The following is a 6,543-nucleotide window of genomic DNA, read 5'->3' on the forward strand; positions in this document are numbered from 1 at the left end:
TGCCTGGACCTTGTCAGCGCCCACCCGAGGTATTTTGAACTAATGTGTCTATGCTGAAAGCTCCCAACTCAGCAGGAGAAGCCCCTGGAGTGCACCATGCAGCCAGCAGGTGGAGCTAAAACGCGGCGGCGGCTCGGAGATAGCGAGGGTCCCGCACTTGAGAAGCTGAGGCAGAAAAAAAGAAAAAAAAGAAGCTGAGGCAGGGGGCGGGCGGGAGGTGCAGCAGAGGTGGCAGCGGCGATAAATCGTCCCAGCCGCTTACAGCACTGTGGAGCCATGTCCCCAGGCCGGCCTCGGACCGCGCCCCTCCTGCTCCTGGCACTCCTGCCCCCCCCCCCCCACGCCGGTCCTGCAGAGCCGCGGGCTGGCCTGGCTCCCCTCTGGTGGGCTGCCCGGAGGAGGCGGGGAGGGGAGGACTGGGCCTGCCAGCAGAGGGGCGACTCTGCGTGGCCCCCAACTGCACGCGGAAGAGCACGCAGTCCCACCTGGACTTCTTCAGGTTTCCGCGGGAACCGGCCGGATGCCAGAAGTGGGTGGAGAATTGTAGGAGAGCAGATTTAGAAGATAAAACACCTGATCAGCTAAATAGACATTATCATCGGTTGTGCGCCAAACACTTTGAGACCTCTATGATCTGCAGAACTATACATTTTGCAGAGGCATCAGAAAACTAAAGAATGATTGGGTTGTTTTATTCCTCAAAATTAATTGAAGCAGATACTTGTAAAGCCATTGGGAGAGTCCATATAGGACCATTCTTTGAGACAATGCAATACCAACAATATTTGATCTTACCAGTCATTTGAACAATCCACATAGTAGACACCAAAAACAAATAAAAGAACTGAGTGAAGAGGAAATCAGGACACTGAAATAGAAAAAAAAATGATGAAACTTCTGAACAGAAACAGATGCATTAAGAAACAAACAATAACAATGCTCAGAATCCCAGTGCCAAAGTCAGGGGGATGAACAAGATGAAGACATTTTACCTTTAAAGCTTGAAGACAAAGAAAACAATGCTTAAAGTCTCTATTTGAAATTTTGATTCTTATGGGAAAACAAAACATACCTCTGGATGGGCATGAGACCGATGAAATCCCGAAGGTCTCTTTATGCCTGATAACTTTCAAGCTTTCTTGGAGTGCTGGATAAATTCTGGAGAAGAGGTTCTGAGAAAGCACTTTGAGACCACAGCCGTTAACACAGTGTTCTGTTCAAAAACACAGCAGAAACAGATGCTAGAGATCTGTGAGAGCTGTATTAGGGAAGAAACCCTCAGGGAAGTGAGAGACTCATGCTTCTTTTCCATCGTCACTGATGATGCTGTGGACATAGCGGGGGAAGAGCACTTACCGGTCCTGGTGAGGTTTGTTGATGAATCTCATAACCTGAGAGAGGAGTTTGTGGGCTTCCTGCCTTATGAAGCTGATGTGAAAATTTTGGCTGTGAAATTTCACACTACAATAACTGAGAAGTGAGAACTAAATATGGAGTATTGTCATGGCCAGGCTTACATTGTGTCCAGTGGATTTTCTTCTAAAATGAAAGTTGTTGCTTCTAGACTTCTAGAAAAAAATCCCCAAGCTATCTACACACTGTGCTCTTCTGTGTCTTAAACATGTGGTTGGCAAAATCAGTGCCTGTGGTGGGGGCATCAGTTGCATTGGGAACAACTGAGGAAGTTTGTTCTTTTTTCTATCAATCACCACAATGACTTTTAGAACTTGACAATGTAATTTCAGTTATTTTCCAGAACAGTGAAGAAAGGGGTGAAGAATTGAAGGAAGTATGTCATTCTCAGTGGACAGGCAGGCATGATGCTTTTGAAGTTTTAGTGGGCCTCCTGCAAACACTTGTTTTATGTTTAGATGGTATAAATAGTGACACAAATATTAGGTAGAATAACTGTATAGCTGGCCGAGCATTTGTACTCTGTAGTGCAATAACAGATTTTGATTTTGTTGTTACCATTGTTTTCTTTAAAATGTCTTACCTTTTACAAGGGCCTTTGGGAAAAATCTCCAGGGACAAACTTCTGATGTCTTCTTTGCAGCCAGTAGCTTGACTGCTGTATTACACTCACTTAATGAAGTGATGGAAAATATTGAAGTTTATCATGAGTTTTGGTTTGATGAAGCCACAAATTTGACAACCAAACGAAACTCCCTGGTAAATTTTATAGGGCTCAACAAGGTAACCTGGAATCTCAGTTAACCTCTGAGAGTTACTATAAAGAAACCCTGAGTGTCCCAACAGTGGAGCACATTATTCAGGAACTTAAGGATGTATTCTCAGAACAGCATCTCAAAGCTCTTAAATGCTTATCTCTGGTACCCTCAGTCGTGGGACAGCTCAAATTCAACACATCAGAGGAACATCATGCTGACATGTACAGAAGAGACTTACCCAATCCTGATACATTCTCAGCTGAACTTCATTGTTGGAGAATCAAATGGAAACACAGAGGGCAAGACATGGAGCTTCCATCTACCATTTATGAAGCCCTCCATCTGCCTGACATTAAGTTTTTTTCTAACATGTATGCCTTGCTCAAGGTCCTGTGTATACTTCCTATGATGAAAGTTGAGAATGAGTGCTATGAAAATGGATGAAAGCATCTCAAAGCATACTTGAGGAACACTTTGACAGACCAAAGGTCAAGTAACTTGGTTTGCTTAATATAAATTTTGATATAAAACATGATCTGGATTTAATGGTGGACACATATATTAAACTATATACAACTAAATCAGAGCTTCCTACAGATAATTCAGAAACTGTTGAAAATACCTAAGAGATTTTTACAATGGGCTTTTTCTTATATTTGCTATTTGAAAGAAAAGCTATAAGGGGTATGTAGGCCACCTAATCGCTGAATATGTTAGCCCACAGGCCTGTCATTGAATATATTACCCATTGATAATCTCCATATTTAAATGGCCCCTCTGAACCCTCGTGCACCTGAAACCTGTCTGTTCTTCTCCATGGTTCCACCGCCTGCCTCGCAAGTGCAAGGTCCCAAGTTTGTTCCCTGGTACCAAAAAAAAAGAGGCAGAAGATGGCATTGTAAGTGCCACACTTCACTTGGATGTGACCTCTGGTGGTGGCATTATGGAATTGTTTTAATTAAGTCACTTTAGACAACACAGTGTCATTGTGGATCCACTTTGAAGTATTGAGTTGTCAGTTTTTGAAGAAATGAATTTTGAAGTGGTGTGGGGGAAAAGAATGCATCTTATAAAATGTTATAGTGAAGGCCATCATTGACCTGTGATTAGTAGGAGTTTTAAGTAGGTTATTAAAAATCTAATGGGCAGTTAAGGGAATTACTGAAGAGAAGTTTATGAGCCTACCAGATTTCAATGTAGATTTTGTCTTTATTAAATGAACTTGAAAGAAGAGATTACAGTTAAAGCTTGAATGGAAGAGCTTGCCATTATTGTTCCACATCTGTTTGTTGCTGTTTACATTCCTTTGTGGAACCTACATCTTCATATGCTTCTTAGCAGGTAAATGTTGAACACTTCTGCTTCATCATCAAGGCAGAATCAGAGGCCATCCATACAGGCAACTGACTTGTCTGTTTTCTTGTCTTTTTCCATGACTCTTATCTACTGCCTCATCTTGATCTATAAGCAAAACTGAAAATCTACAAAATGAATGTTTTGTAATTTAATCTAGAAATAATACACAAAATATTGCTGTTATTTTTGGTGAAGAAAATTTTGTATAGTTTATTTCAATCTAAATAAAATGTGAATTTTGTTAAAAAAAAAAAAAAAAAAAGAAGAAGAAGAAGAAGCTGAGGCAGGAGGATCATGGTGAGTTGAGGCTAGCCCGGGCTACATAGTGAGTCCAAGGCCAGCCTGAATTACAGAGTGAGACCTTATCTAAAAAAATAAATGGTGAAAGAGGACAGTTTTCAGTTGATTACTCAGTATTGACTGGCCCGTCCAAGGGTGTGGGGGTCTTGGAAGAGGGCGAAGTGGCTGTGGACATGGGATGGGCTGAGGAGGTTTGATTCTCTTGGCAAGTGTCAATTTGATAGGCATAGTGGGCATGATAGATCTTTTTCACTTTACAGCGTCCTGAACCATGATGTCAAAGAAGGAGTAGATCTCACAACTGGGGAACTGTCAAAGATGAATGAATTGACTTGGATCAATGAAAAATGACTGAGAAATACCTGAAGGGGAAGAGCACCCCATGGCAGACACTGAAAATAAAAAGAACGAAGTTGAAGAGGGCCCAAAAGAGATGACTGTGGATGAGTGGAAGGCAACCCAAAATAAAGACTGGGAAAAAGTAGATGCTGATGGGCAGGGGAAGAAGAAATTTGTTCTTCATAAATCCAAGAGTGAAGAGGTTCTTGCTGAAGATTCTGTGAGGACTATCATCTGGAAGCCAGAGAATGATATGGCATCTCAGCTGGAATCAATTTTGGAGACCGAGGCTGCCCAGGACAGGGTGGCAGGGGAAGATGACATGGATATGGCATGGAGGTGTCCAAACTGTGGCAACAGGAGCTACAAGTTGAGTGCTTCTGCCCCCATGTGGATGACCCAGAGGCCTTCCCAGCTCTGGCTTACCTGGATGCTAGGAAACAACCCTAGCTCCCCAGCAGAGCCTCTTGTTCCAAGCTTTGTGCATGCTTAAGGGTCCCAAACAACTAAGAAATTAAAAAAAAACAAACAGCCCAACACTGTCATTCATACCATGCACACCTAAAGACTGAATTTTATCTGTTTTGAAAGTGGACTTCTGTCTGGCCGTACTGCCCTGAGCACACTTGATCTCATCTGAAAGTGAACTTCTCTTGCTACACAGAAGTAACAAATTTGGTAGATTTGTATTTAGAAATATGTTGGTAGCAGGGATGTTCTCATAATTTTCAGAGGTTATGTATGCCTCATGAATGCTTTTGTATTGCTACTTGCATATATGCATTTCCAAACTTGAAATATTGGTATGAACAGTGTGGGCCAGTCTAAAAGTTTTCACTTCATTTGTGCTTTTTAATTAAGGATTTAGGTGTTCCCTTAATTACAAACCGGTTTTAAATATTGGACATACTATTGGTTTTAAAACCTGCTTTGCATTTTCACACGTGGTCAACTGGGGCATGTAAATTTTGATTTGTCAGGTTTTATGCTATGTGTAATACTAACTACTGTACTTATTTTTACTTAGTTTTTTTTTTTTAAAGACAAGGTCTCACTATGTAGTTCAAGCTGGCCTTGAACTCATTATATAGTCCAGGCTGGCCTCAAACTCACAGCTATCCTCCTGCCTCAGCCTCCTCAGTACTGGGATTATAGGTGGTATACCACTATGCTTGGCCTTTAACTTAGTTTTAATATTTTCATTTTGGAGGGGGGAATCTTTTTTCACTTCTCATGATAGCTGTTATATTCGCCAGATCTTTATATAAAGAAATATCAGTACTTGAAAAAATTCAAAGCACATTGGTTTATTAGTTCTTACTCTTCTATGGTTCATTAGGTTCAAATTATACCTGGTTGAAAAGTTCAACTGTATTTACTTTAAAATGTGTAACTTTCTCATCCTAAAGCCAAACCAGACACCTTATTGGTAGAAGTTGTTTAAGCTCCTTCCTGTTGATATGCACATCCTGTCAGGTGAATTAGTTCTATGGGTGTGGGTTGCTCCCCCTCCAGCAGGGTGGTAGAATAAACTGATTTGGCTAATTCAAAATATTTAAACTTTTACAGTAAGTTCCTGGCCTTGGTATGGTTTTTGTGTGAAAGATCCTCAGATCAAAAGGTACAACTGTAATTAGCAACCCTTTAACTTTGTTCTGAAAAAAACCTGAAGGGCACTGGTTAGTATGGTGAGGTGGGATGATATTTTCATTTTTGGAATTTGGAAAGCAGATAGCTTTACTTTATAAAGTTGGAACAGCAGCACCATCCGAAAAAAATTACTATTAAAAAAACATGTTTAATAGATGTAAACATGTATTTACCCTTATGTAAGTAGAGGCTAAAATAGATAAATAGAGAAAAAATAGACAAACAGAGAGACAAAGGGCCCTATTAGTGACCCAGCTCCTAGTGTGAGTTCCTAAGATGTCCAGGATGCCCTGACTTCTGTATGTTTTGACTGAGGTGAATCTCCTAATAAAACTCTTTGTGATGGGAAAATAAAGCTTGCTTTAGGGGCTTAATAAAACCAAACTGTTGCCACTGGAGAAGAAGTCAAACAAAAGGACTGGAAACCAGCTCTTCCTTCCTTCAGTGAGAAACATTTACAGACCTCCTGCTGGTGGTCAGATTGGGAAGCTGGGAATGCCAAGCCTTAAAAGTCAATCTCTGCCTTCAGAAATTCTCAAGTTAATAATAATGAAGTATAGCATTGTTTAAAAAAACCATTTTATTCTGCTTTAAACCACCAAATCAGATGTCACATGTCAGTGAGATTCAAGCTTGGCATACTGTTAAACACCTGTAATCCCAGCACTGGGGAGGCTGAGGCAGGAGGATTAGTCTTGGCCAGCCTGAACTACACAGTGAGACCTGT

At 41.1% G+C, this 6,543-nt stretch overlaps 2 pseudogenes; both read left to right on the top strand.

Moving 5' to 3' along the window:
* Positions 1-856: 856 nt before the first annotated feature.
* Positions 857-2,797, top strand: LOC147826372 (52 kDa repressor of the inhibitor of the protein kinase pseudogene; annotated as a pseudogene).
* A 404-nt stretch (positions 2,798-3,201) lies between these two features.
* LOC101725936 (SERPINE1 mRNA-binding protein 1 pseudogene) lies at positions 3,202-4,616 on the top strand (annotated as a pseudogene).
* The last annotated feature ends 1,927 nt before the right edge of the window (positions 4,617-6,543 follow it).

The sequence above is a fragment of the Heterocephalus glaber genome, unplaced genomic scaffold, assembly GCF_053883595.1.
Source record: "Heterocephalus glaber isolate CG9 unplaced genomic scaffold, H.glaber_assembly_v1.0 deba00001472, whole genome shotgun sequence".
Lineage (NCBI taxonomy): Eukaryota > Metazoa > Chordata > Mammalia > Rodentia > Bathyergidae > Heterocephalus > Heterocephalus glaber.